The sequence below is a fragment of the Peromyscus eremicus genome, chromosome 18, assembly GCF_949786415.1.
Source record: "Peromyscus eremicus chromosome 18, PerEre_H2_v1, whole genome shotgun sequence".
In the NCBI taxonomy this organism is placed as follows: Eukaryota; Metazoa; Chordata; class Mammalia; order Rodentia; family Cricetidae; genus Peromyscus; species Peromyscus eremicus.
Genome location: NC_081434.1, coordinates 16,168,072 through 16,182,403, shown reverse-complemented (window position 1 = coordinate 16,182,403; position 14,332 = coordinate 16,168,072). Strand labels below are relative to the sequence as shown.

At 32.9% G+C, this 14,332-nt stretch overlaps 1 non-coding gene across 1 annotated transcript; it reads left to right on the top strand.

The window, feature by feature from the left end:
- Positions 1-1,727: 1,727 nt before the first annotated feature.
- LOC131895392 (U1 spliceosomal RNA) lies at positions 1,728-1,883 on the top strand. The gene has a single exon (XR_009375154.1). It is a non-coding gene; the product is annotated as a U1 spliceosomal RNA (small nuclear RNA).
- The last annotated feature ends 12,449 nt before the right edge of the window (positions 1,884-14,332 follow it).

The window sequence follows — 14,332 nt, the reverse complement described above, 5'->3', positions numbered from 1 at the left end:
TTGGCAGATACCGATCATTTTGAAAGCTTATAAAAACTTAATTTTTGTGTGCCCACAAGTCTTTTTTTTAATAATTTAAGGCAGAACTTTTTTTAAAGTTGAGTTTTGTTTAATTTATATATTCTAGATTAAAAAAACACATTTTGATGCAGTGTGGAATCTTCTAGTAGCCATACAATACCATATAGTATAATGATTAAAAGCTCATGTTCATGCTCCAGATTGCCTCCTACAGTAAATGCCTATGTAAATCTCGGGTTTGATTTTTTTTTTTTTTAATTTCAGTAATAGATGCCATCACATAGTTTTGTCGTAAGACACATGGCAATACGTATGAGTTTTCACACAGTGCCTGGCATGATGTCTTAGTGGTGTAAACAGTTATAGGCCTAGTTACATAAGAAAAAATATGGTTATGACTTTAGGCATTTTTGCAGTTTTTTTCCTCTTATTCCTTATTCAAACTTAATCCAAAACAAGGCTTTCCAGAGCATATCTATGAATCACTGAGACCTGCGTGAAATTTTGACTTCCTTTCTTTGTTTTCTGCAGGTCTTGGGTTGGGTCTGAATATCTTTCTTTCTGTATTTCTAGCATACTTTGATATAAGCTAGTGATGACACATTCAGTGTCAAACAAAAATTCTTACTAAAAGACAAATGTCCTTTGTTATCATCGATGTGTCACTTTTTTTTCTTGCCTGGTCATCTAAAGAGCCTTTGTTCACTTAAATTTAACCAAAAAATATGAGATTGTTTTTCAAAACCTTGTACTATGTGAGTTGGAAACTATCTTCTATTTAGCTAATAAATTCAATTAAAAAATGTTTCAAAATATATGTGCTTTTGTGTTCACAGAAAGTCAAATAATATGATCACAACGATTTTAAAATCCTGTCAATGTTTTATTCAATTTACCCTTACTAAATAAACACTAGAGTATTGAAAATTTGTAGTCTTACTGTAATTTTGTCTTACATTCTATTTGTATCACTAGCTAAATTTCCTTAATTAGTGTGGAAATATACTGGATATTTCATTTTAAATCAACATCAGAAAAATAAGTGAGAAATAATTTATTATTTCTCTTAATTGAGAGTCAAAGGTGCTAAATTTATCAATATTTAATTAATTATCTAAGTACAAAGCAAATAATATGGAATACTTCTTCATAAATGACCTTAAAGGATATGCATTAAAATATGTAGTGCACCAAAAGGATACAATAAAATTCTAACCATCTTTGATTCTTTTTCCCCAATAAACAAAGTGTACAATGGGATGAGCCACTCTTTCAAAGAGGAAAACACTTGAATTCTTATCTAAACATATTTTTTAATGGCTGTAAACTATATATTTGCTGTGGAACAATCTTTTTGTACACTGTGAAGATGTGTCTTTGCCCAGGCACCTTCTAACTGGTTTAATAAAGAGCTAAATGGCCAATAGCTAAGCAAGAGGTATAGGTGGAATTTCTAGGCACAGAGAGGACTCTGGAAGGAAGGGAGGCAGGGGAGGCCAGCCAGACAGGAAAAGGAAACAGGATAGATGAGAGGTAATGCCACATGATAGAACCTAATTAATATAAATGGGTTAATTTAAGTTGTAAGAGCTAGTTAGAAACAAGCCTAAGCTGTAGGCTGAGCTTTCATAATTAATAAGAAGTCTCCATGTCATTATTTGGGGACCGGCTGGTGGGACATAAAAAGACTCATTACATATATGTTTATACTTACCTGGCAGGGGAGATACAATGATCAAGAAGGCATTTTCCTAGGGACAACTCATTGTTGGACTTGGAATGTGTTGACATCTTTGGCTTCTTCAAATGTGAGAACCTCGACTGCATCATTAGTGGTGGTGAGAACTTTGTTTGTGTTCTCTATAAAACAAACAAGAAGACACATACATTGTCATTTTTGTGTTCATAGGAAATAGAAAAATGAGGAAGCAGAATGCATCTGGATGGATCTAGAAGTCAATAACCCAATTGACAATCACGTTTCTACAGTGATTTTCTTGGGAATATGTTTGTATGTACAGGCAAATGCTTTAAAAATATTTTTAAGAAGATTGTGGCACTTCTTCAGTTTTTCATGTTCTTCTTAAATTAAAGTCAAATAATTTTTGATAGCTTTTCTTCATGTGGAAATTCAAGGTGAAATAAATTCAATTTTAGTCTAATATGGTATTATGGACTGAAGACAAAATATATCCCATATGCTCATGTTTTTGAACAATAGGTCCCTAGGAACAGTAGGTTGAGAGCTGTTTGGAAAGGTTGTAGAACCTGTAAGAGGTGACCCCTTACTGATGGAAGTGTGTCATTAGTAGTAGGTAGGCTTTATAGGCAGCTCCCACTTCCTGAAAACTTGCAGTACCCTAACTGAATGCAGTGGAACCAGTTGGCTTTCTGGTCCTGCCCTCATGCCTTGACTGTCATGAAGGACTGTATCCTGGAACTGTAAACTAACAGTTCCTTCCGTTGCTTTTATCAGTTTTTTTTTTGTTGTTGTTTGTTCATTTGTACTACAATAGGAACTGTAATCAATACATACTGACAGTATCAAATGTTTTAAAGATTCTAATTTGTTCAATTGAATCCCGTGGTAAAATTATTTTACTAGGTCAGGTTGCTACAGTAATGGTGCCTGAAAGTGAAGAAGAGCTCATCTATTCAGCAGCTTTACAAGGCTAACAAGCAGGGCTCCCTTTAGACATAAAAACGCTCTGTAACGTCTATTAAATCAATTTCTAAGTGACAGTATATTGATTCCCCTTTCTTCCCTGATAAGCCATGTCCTTTAATAGATCTTGATCTTGCTAACTGTAGTTTTGCTGAACACAGTAGTGTTTGGAAACATAACCCTTGAGATTTGTGAGGAGTTTTATCATGACCCCAAAACTATGGTACAAGGCCAGCCTAGATTAGTAAAACATGTCTATTAATATCTAGTACTCCTCGGAGTAAACAATATGGTGTGAGATATTGGAACAGAAGACTCTATGAAAAAAGACTCATGGTTTGATCTTTACACTCATCTAATAGAAAAAAGCAGTAAACAAAAACAATACTTTCATGTTGGATAAGGAAACTAAAGCCAGAGATATCAAGAGTTATCTGTGAGTGATGAAATTAGGACCAACTGGCAAATCTACTGACTCATCTAATTTTTTTTCCTTGTATGGATAGTTTTCCCACTGTCTGTTTTTTTTTTTTTAATTTGCCAAAAGTTTAGTAAAGGCTAAATGTATTGAAAAATAGAATCAGCATTAATTTATAAGACATTAATCATATTATCAGTATGAAATGTACTGGTGAATGAAAACTATATGGAATTTATGAACTCTGTATAATGTTATATTCATTTTGTTATTATAGAAATAAATCGCAATATTTTTCAAATTAGCAAATTATCCATCCAAACGAGAATCACACACTTAATTTAGAAATGCATCAGATGTTAATTTAGAATGTTTTTTATTTTATTTTTTGAGATACAATGTTGTTCTGTAACCCGAGCTGTCTTCAAACTTCTGATCCTCCTGCTTAATCCTTATAAATGTTAGGATTATAGTGGTGTACCACTAACCATCCCAGCTTAAGTGTGGCATCATTTTTACAACTTTTAACCAAGTTGAGTTTTTATTATTTGATATAAAATCAAGGTTATTTCTCTCTTCTTTCCACAGTGCTTTGCCTTTATGTTACAAAGACAGATTGATGTAATTAATTGAACATACATTGTTCTAATTTGACTAATGTTCATTAGGTTTGTTTTTGTTTGCCTTCTCCCATGAAGAGCTATTTTCTCAAGTCAAGCTGTTAAACTGGTGGGTGGGATGATTTTATTTCTTGTGTTTCACAGAAAGTCATCTGGCATATGCCACCAAGTGAGAGATTAATTTTCTTGAAAAATCTTGGTAAATGTAGGATTAAGAGAAAATTAGGGTACTAACAGGAGAGTAGCTGAGAACTGGTCATGGATTAATTACTAATATTTTCTAAGTGAATCATTCTGATTTCTCTATTTGGATTAAATCTCACAGCATTTTGTTTACTCTTGCCTTCCATTTGTGTTGAATCTGTTATTTGCTTTTCAATGCTAAGAGAAGTTCCAGAATTTTCATGTGTATTTATTTACAGGGGTCATTGGTTTCCTTTAGTCTCTCTCTCTCCAAATTTCCTCAACCACCCTTTTTGTTTATCTTGGCCCAATTTTATCAACCCTTGATATTGGTAGTCATCTACCATTTCTACTATCATATTAGTAATTCCATATAGCTACTAGAATTTTATTTTAGTAAACTCTGAATAAACATATCATAGCCATTACATATCTTTCTGTTACTTTTTGATTGGAATAGCCATTACTTCCAGAGCCTTGGGCACTTATTCTATAATACATACACATTAGATGTGTACCTTCTTTTGTAATAACCAGAATGCTATGTGCACAGAAGCATCTTCATACTTGATAATAAAAAAGAGTTCTACTGCAGAAAGTTTTAGACTTGCAGTTTATCATTTAGTAGCCCAACTCTTCATATAATTGATACATCTGACAGATGTTTCCCCTGAGGATTATTCCAAAGAGCAAAGAGAAATGACATAAAAAATAATTTACCAAGTACATATAAAGCTTCTCAGAAAAAAACAGATTTGCCAACATGCATACAGGTGACATGAAATATTTAAATAATATATTTAATAAAAATTGAGAATTGGAACATTTAATGTAAAACTTTGCCAAGAAACCATGGGACTTACACTTTACTGTGCATATACATATACATATATACGTATATATATATATATATATATATATATATACATATGTTTCGCTTCAATATAAAATTGGAGTAGTTGCAAATGAAAACTTCTATCCCATATACATAAAGTATTACATGACACTGTAAGGAAACATTTGCTTATGTAATTTTTAAAGTGGAATGATAAAGCAGTTGTAAAATAATTATTAATCTCCACTTGCTTGTTCTTCTGTGTAGAATATTGCAGTCTCTGAAAAAACATGAAGAAGAAGCATGAAGACATCACTTCCATAGCTTGCTATATGCTTTCACTGAATGTAATTGAGATTGGAGAATTTTTCTTTTATTTTCTAATGACATACAAAAAATTAACAATAGTTTTAGAATTATCAGTGAATCAGAACACCAATTCAGAGGAATAGGCAATATAAGTTGAATGATAATGGTGAAATGAATTATACAAGTAAAATCTCATTAATTTTTTTTAAAGAATATATACGTGTGTGTGTGTGTGTGTGTGTGTGTGTGTGTGTGTGTTTGTGTGTGTGTCTGTGTGTGTGTCTGCATGTAAGCCTGCAGACCAGAAGAGGGCATCAGACTGTGACTGCCATGTGGATTCTGGGAACTGAACTCAGGACCTTTGGAAGAGCAATCAGTGCTCTTAACTGCTAAGCCATCTCTCCAACACCATCATCAATGAATCTTCAGATGATGATACTCACATTAATTTTCTCTAACTGTAAGTGAATAATATATTCCCAAGGACGATGGGGACATCACAATTCCATTGATGAAGTGACTAAATAAGAATTTATGAGATGGTGTTTTATAGCACAGATTCTTAAAGGGGAAGTGTGAGAATATATTTTCTCTAATTTATGATGTTTGTGTTTCAAATTGAATTGTTAGACAAAGGATTTTAATGTTTAAACTCACCTTCAAGTCTCTAATGTTGGGTTGCTTTCTCTCATATTTCTTTACTCCTCCTTCTGAAAACCAGTCATGAAATTAAAATTATTAAATATGAAATTCCATTAGACTCAAATGGCAAATGATAGTGGTAATTGTCTTGATAGATTTGTAAACTAAATATTAATGAGAAGAAAGAAAGAACAAATAGGAGAATTCACTTAGGCAAGGTGGAATTCATGACCATATTTAATAGTTTTTTAGAATTTCCATATTTCTGTATTTTATTTTGAGTCTCTATTTTTTTCACCTATCAGCTGACCCTGAAAACACCCTGCCCCAAAATTGGAAGCACTCCTCTATAATTTGACTTTATGAGAACTTCTCTTTAAAACACAGGCACTTGTGTTGTGCCTTTGAAGCAGTTTTGTGCAGTGAGATAGATGCTATCCTGGTTTAGGAACTGAAAGCAATACATTCCTTACATCTAACGTGTAATTTCATTCATCCTTTACTCTCCACATTTCCACTTCTGTTATAGAAGCATACTATAGACTTTATATCCATAGACTCTAAAGACGCAGCCTAGGATACATAACCACTTTTGTGGCCCTATGGATTTTGTTAGTAAGTCAAACAGCTACAACCTCTCTGAAATGATATTAAAATGATACATTCCTTACAAGATTATCTGGAAGTAAAATATGATGCAACTTGCTTAAAAATCTATTAATCATTAAATATTCAATAAACATTCTGGCCAACATTGCAGTTTCTGTCGGGGAGAGTCAGTTTTCTTTAGGGGTGTTGTCTCTCTTAGGTTACCGTGCTCCAGTGTCTGCATCTACACCGATTGCAGCTCTAATTGGACTCAGTGGGCTATAAAGAAAAAAACAAAGGAGAGTACACGAAGCTGGGAGGAAAAATTGGGGAATCTTGTAGAAGTTGGAATGAGGGGAAGAGAGGTAGAGATGTGACCAAAGTACTTTGTGTACTACTGTGAAATTTTCAAAGTCTGGGTAAAGAAAACACCGTTTTTAAAAATGTGGGAAAAAATTAGTCTTCAAATGCAAACAGTCCTTTAACCAGCTTATTGTTGTGTTTATTAAACTCTGAGGTTTTTTTATGTGTGTTGCCTCAAATTGTGAATATAGTGCTAAAGGAATCTGATCCCTCATCCAAATAGCTTTTGAGTGGACGTAAAGGATAAATCCAAGCAATTATATGTTATAGAAACTATTAAAAATATGTCAACAATTTATTACTTGGGTTCAGCATAATATGGTCAGTCTCATGTTCAGAGAAGGGAATATTCCAAAGTGATGAAATTTCACTAAAAGCAATAAAATAATAGTTTCAAAGAAAATAAAATACTTTAAATAAAATTGCTTCATAAGAAAGAATAAAGTCCTATAAGATTATGAGTTGTTATCTACTTCCATGAATGTATAATCAGTGCCTTTAAAGACACAAAAGGCTTTCTATAAAGTATTTCAGCAATAGCTAAAATGTGTGTTACCTTAGCAATAACTTTTAAAGACAGGAAAACTCAAGATACTTCCAAATAGTCATGCTCAGTATGTATCTTTCAACTGAAGTTTGACTTGTCTCCATTTGTATAGTGAGTGTGAAGAGCAAATTTATTTTTGTTATATTTTTTATTCATAGAGATAGCAAAGAACACCTGTGACCAAAGTCCTATAAATCTTGACATTAACTACTGTACAGATAACATAATTCTATTATCCATTTATTGTTGAAGACATCCAGCCATATCTGGCATGGGTTTAAAAATATCCCAAGATCTTTCCTTCATATTCCACATTGTTGGGCAGTATATTCAGTGACACTAGATCTGCCACAGCTGTTCATGCATTTAAATGAAAGTTAAAGAACTTCCTTTTGATCTAGTTTTAGTGTTTACCTAATTTATATGCACGACTCTGTTCTAGAAGAGCTTGTTCAGAGTAATTTTCTCAGTTTTATCTGTCATTGGTATTTTTATGCCTTTATTTCTCAGCCCTTAAAATGTGACACAAATAAAGGCAGTTTTCTAAATAAGAATTGATTATTTGGTAATACTTACCCAATAAGCCATCTCCTTATATGAGTCTAAAGGATACTCTATAAAGTGATTTTAAAGAGAAAAATCACACGTCTTAATTTATTGGGGTATACAGACAGCAATATTCTTAGCTCTGTGTTAAATTAGGGAATCCGGCAAATGCTTTGTTCAGATGGCTGGAAACATCTGTGTACAGTGTTATCGTCTGGTAATCCTGGGGCCTCTGTATTTCCTTCCTGGAATTTGATTAAATCCTATTTCAAGGACTACCTCCTGTTGGCTTGAATGGGTTCCCACCCAACCATCCCAACACACCAGCAGGTCTAAAGTCTGTCTTAATTTAATGTCTTAACATGTCTTAAGCACTCACAGCCTCTATAGTACTTTACACTGTATTGGGAAAAAGCAGATTGTTTAGAAGAAAAATTATAGTTTTTCTTGCACAGAGGCTTCTTGGATGTGTGTGTGTGTGTGTGTGTGTGTGTGTGTGTGTGTGTGTGTGTGTGTGTACTGCATGCAGGTATGCACACATGCACGAGTGAGCATGTGCATGTATGTGCACAGGTAATTTGCCTTTGTATACTGATGTGGAGGCCCAAGATTGACACACTAGGATGTATTACTGAATCACTTCTCTGCCTTATATTTTTGAGGCTGGGTCTATCACCAAACCTGCAGCTTTCCATTTCTGTTAAATTATCTGGTCACCAAGTTGTTGGATCCTCCAGTCTCTTGCCTCTCCAGCGCTGGGGTTAAAGATATACTCCACCAGGTGCCCAGCTTTTATATGGGTTTTTGGGACCCAAAATCATCATCAACACAAGCACATGTGGATTTTGAACCATTCTCTGTTTTCATTAACTTCAGCTGTGGGAGGTTATTCTGTTTGCATTCTGGTATCAACAATCATTATTTTGACTGCACATTCATTTTTCTTGCTACTAAAAATCTTTTAAATTTGAATAGATTCAGCCTTGAAAAAAGTTGCAAATATTGTATTAGAGTTTGCATATACCCCCTACCCTATTTGCCCTATCATTCTAATATTACATAGTGCTGTGAATTTCTTACAATGGATAAATGAAAACTGAGACATTATTATCATTTTCTCTAAGAGTCTCACAGATTTAATTAGTTTCTTCCCTAGTACCGTTTTCCTAGTACAAGATATTATCTAGAATACATTTTTGTATTTAATTACGAAATGGGTCTCCTTTGTCTTTGCTACATTTTGAAGTTTCTCAGAATTTCCTTATTTTGATGATAGTTTTTAGGGTCACTGATCAAATATTTTATAGAGTTAATCTGAATTGGGGTTTGTCTTGTGATCCTTCTTATAGTTAGAGAGAGATTATGGGTCTTTGAGTGAAACAGTATAGGACATCAACGTTAAAAATCATTTCTTGTATGAAGTAATATTTGCCTGGCTTCTCCACTGATAACTCTTCTACAGATACACATTTCTCACTAATTTAATATTTAGAAATAAGCCACAAATTAATACTGAGTAGGGGGTTATGTTTTACCTCTAGGAGAAAGAAACATCTGTTTAAATTATTTGGATTTCTCCATGTAGATTTGCTTATTTTTATTAATTGCAGAGTTGAAACAGAGATATTTAATTTTTCTTTGGAGCATAATTCAACACTGGGATATGTATTTTGTTCCCTGACTTGTTTCATCCTACTCTGATAAGAAGTGTTTCTGTTCACCTTTGACTTGACCCCTTTCTTTGTTTTTTTTTTTTTAAATTGATTTTTTTTGGCCTGCAGTATGTTAAAAGTTTATTTTGTATAATAAAATTTCATTTCATATAATCCCTGTAAGAGGTGTAGATTAAGACCCATTGATACAGAACCTTATTCATTTTATTGAAGAATGGTTTTAAAAATCAAATTCTGGGTTCTAGATACTGACAATACTATTGAGGTATAATTAGTTCTAGCCTTGTTAGTGAACACAGCCAGAATATATATACAGTATGTGTATATATATACAATATGATATATAATAAATATATATTTTCATACTATATAATATATGCATGAAAAATATCCATGCATAGTTTTCTTTCTCTGGATATATAAATATGTATATAGGCATACATATGTATATATATATATATATTTAATGAAATGTGTGCTTAGTGTAAATTTAGCCTAAATATAAATTTAAATTAACTTTTAACAACTTTTCAACTGTAACATTAGAACCAGAATTATTCTTATTAGATTTTTTTTTGCATTTAAACCTAAATTTAGTTATTGCCAAGGTTATTTGGGTCAGGACTTCTTTCATTCCATCCCATGCAGTTAAATTATAGAATAAAATAAAACACAATAATTCTGGATGATTTTCCTCAATCTTCACTTCTTTCAGTTACAGAAAGGAAGTGAGATTGCTTATAGATAGAGCTTTTGAGTATAAAAAAATGGAGGTGTCTTTTTGATGTCATTATGTCTACCGAAAGCCCACGGTGAATCCTGGTAGATTTCTTGGGATTCTTCTGTCAGTTGAATACTATCCAGTAAAGCGCACTGCCAGTTCCACCCACTTCAATCAGATAAGATCTGGCTCTGCTTTCTGAGAGCTCCATCTCCCTAAGGAAAATAGGGAAAGTACTCAGAACATTGCACTTTCTGTCAAGTTCTGAAACTGTGCTTTGACTATTGTTCCAGCAAAAAGAATCACCTCGTATATTTTGTTGACACTCATGTTCATATCTATTGGAAAGAGAAGGCAAGTCCCAGTTGTGGATAGTTGGAGACTGAATTGCCATATAAAGAGATAATTATTATTATTTTAGTGCCAGGAAAGTTTGAATAGTTAAAAATAAAGCCTACTAACTATTTACTTATCACCCTAAAACTTTTATAACCATCAATATATCTTGGCACATTTATGACCCCTTTTTGCAATATTATTGAGCTGTCACAATTTTTTTTTAAAATTCTGCTTCATAGTGTATGATTTATGCTCAAAATCCCAAGCAACTATTATATTTTGCAATACTTGATATCAGAGAGAAAATAGTTGTTCATTATTGTGTGAAATTCTGCAAATTTTAGGTTAAATGTTTTAGATCATTTCAAACTTACATAGAATAAATCAAGAATTGTTAACAATTCCTAGGATAGTACATACCTTCTCAAACCCCATTTTAAATGCAGAGTGGAACATTTATCGAAGATTTTATGGAGAAACAGAAAATAATAAATAAATATGCATGAAATTAAATTATATTCACTAAATCAACCACTTCTTTGACTCAATAGCCTATGAGGTCAGGGCATTATTCCGTTTCCATGAATATCAAATACACCTTGAAAGCCATGGAAATTCTCCCAGAATCCTGGAATATCATGCAAGAATATAGTAACTGGTAAATTATTTGCTTAAAGTATATGACTTGGAGAGTAAAATTAATATGTCATGCAAAGTCCATTTCTATGTGTTAGCATCTGCATATTGTGTTTAAGGGACTGTTAGTAGTAAAAGAAGGAAAACCACAATTCAGTTAATGTATCAAGGACAATGAACATCTTGAAAAGTAAAGTTCGTATATTACTATGCTGTTAAAAGGTGAAAGCTTTGCCTGAGCATAAAGGCTTTGCTGATTTTACTGTACAGCAGAGCTCTCCGGTACTTGGCACTGAACCACCCTTCACAGTTTCTTTCTTTCTTTTGTTTTTTCCTTCACAGTTTCAATTTGTGTTGTGTGGTTATTTCTAAAATGTTAAATTCAGGAATGCTTGTTTTCCTGCTAAATGTATTTCCAGAAAAAATTTATGCAGATAACCTTTTTTATGTACAATATTGTAATGTCAATTTTAAGACAGAAATTATTATATAGTCCAAGGAAAAAAGAAAAAAATGTCTAATACTAACCACGTTTGGCCTAATTTACTATAGATTATTGTATAATGCTGTTCTTACTTTTTCTTGCTTTGAAATGTTCTGATACATTTTGTAGAGGTAGAAAGGCTGCCAGGCTAACCAACAGAATATTAGCAATCTCTCTCTTAAGTTCACATTACTAGGTTTTTTGTTTGTTTGTTTGTTTGTTTTTTCAAGACAGGGTTTCTCTATATAGCTTTGCACCTCTCCTGGAACTCACTCTGTAGTCCAGGCTGGCCTCAAACTCACAGAGATCTGCCTGCCTCTGCCTCCTGAGTGCTGGGATTAAAGGTGTGCGCCACCACTGCCCGGTTAAGTTCATATTACTAGGTTTTGTAAACATAATGATAAAAGCTAGTCAGGATCTTATGAAAATTGGGCTTTTATTTTGTTTTGCTTATATTGCTAGGCTATTTCAAAGAATCATGCATGGTACATCAACTACTGATTATTATTTATGATATTACACAGGTCACTGCTGATTTTTGAATTAATATGAAATTGATCATTATCTTATTTGGTATCAGTTTATGTTAATATTCTTATTAATACTTCATATGTGTAAGAAGAGTTTAATTATAGAAATAAGTCAATTCATAAAAATATGACTTTTTAGAGTTTGATAAGGATATGAGGAGAAAATTACTTAAACAATCATATGAATAATGAATTCTTCAGTTTGACTGTGAGGTAAATATTGACTTTCATATCATGATAGTTATATGTTTATAGACTTCTTTTCAACTGATATTACATTTACATGGATTTCCATTACAGATTTTTTTTTTGCCTTCTCCTCCAATAATAGAAGGCTCTGCCCTTCTCAGAGTTGATGGTGGTTCGTTCATAGGTCAGTAACATCTGACCTCAGAATCTTTCTAATATCAATGCCTGACACTATTGATTTGTGGCTGTCAACTTTGTGGAATCTGAATTGCTACTATTCTTCCAGATACTTGCTTTTCATGGAAGAAGGATAAAGAGTGAAAGAACCATGGACAACCTGCCATTCTATCCATCACCAAGCTTTTATAAATGGAGCTCCTTTAGCATATACATTTCTTTGCATCCCAGAGTTAAAGGTGTGCCTCAGGATCATCTCTAACACAAAAAAAGTACAGAAACAGCAAGGCTTTCCTTTTTCTACCTACACAGATGAAAGCAAGAGAAAAAGAGTTTCGAAGGTAGCGAGTTAATGCTATCATTACCTTTATTAGCACATCACTTGATTCCAACTTTTTGAGCCTGGTTCATCTGTTGACAGAGATAAAGGGACAGCATTTCATAAATTCTGCATCAGTCAGACTAATTTCTCTTATGAATAAATCCGTTTTGTATGATCTGAGTGTTTTTCTACTGAATTTTATTCTCTTTGGAGGATCTATACATTGCACCCTGACATGAAAGAGGAGGAAGGGAAGCTCTTACACGAGTCTTACATGAGAGGCGTTTTCCTTTTAGAGATGACATTCAGGATACATGTCCTGTAAAAGGTGATTTCTCTAAACAAACTTTCAAAATGTCAGGAGCTACTAAGGGGCCAAAGTGTTCCCTGAAACTTGACTTTTTGAAAATTCCAAGGGGAATGCATTTCTCATCTGCCTGTTATAAAGGAAATGTAGACACATGAGCTAAGTTGGAGCCATAACAGTGCAACTGGAAAAAAACAGCCTGCAGGAATGTTTTATTACTGAAAGTTTATTTCAAGCACTAAGTTAAAGGAAAACACTGCTGCTCTACAGTCTGACTACAGAAGACTAATACATATCAAGCAAGTCAGACTCTTGTTCTATGTATATGCAGATTCATGCATAACAGACATGGATGACTGTATATGCAACTATGCATTAAATAGTATGTATATCTGAGTGTTTGTTTGCATGCACAAGCACTTTAAAGATCACAGAAGCTGGGCAGATTCTGACCTCAGATGTTATTGACCTATGAACTATGATCAACTCTAACGTATTTGTTTTTGAAAGTTAAAGGGCAGACATTAGGAGAAGAATATTCTCAGCCACTTCATTATTACAGTATAGTGTGATTGTTTAGACAAAAAGCAAACATTTCACTGAATCATTTATTAAATGTTTTGTTAAACTTGCTCTCCCATAAAACTAAAAAATGTGCTACAACAACACAGTTTCATAAATTTTTCATGATTGTTAGCTGTTACATTAATTTTGTGCTAATGTTATTACATTTCAGGGATATCATAGAAAAAAATCTTATGCATTTGTAAATTTTGAGACATTATCAAAATGTCTACTCAGATGATTCTATTCATTTACTTCTCCACTAATAAATTTTACTCTCCATTATTAAAATATCAGCAGTAATTTATATTTTGCTGTGTGTAAGAAGGCTGATTTCATTTCAAACAACTTCCACTCTTTTGGTTTGCCTGTTTTATCTTAATTCTAAATTAAATTAGTGGTTAGCATGTGAAAACAATGCGTATAAAGGTTTCCAATCCTTTCTTTGATATGGCTATGCTTGTGGCAAATATTTTTCTTCTTGTTATTCACATTCTAGTTGAATTAGTTTATTATGGCTCTATTCAGTCTTTCAGCTTTAGATTGTCAATAAATGATCATTGTAACTGTGTTGTTTTGCTTACTGACATTTTCTTCTGGTATTTCAACAATTTCATTTTCTATTAATATGACTGTTAAATTTATTTTGAACT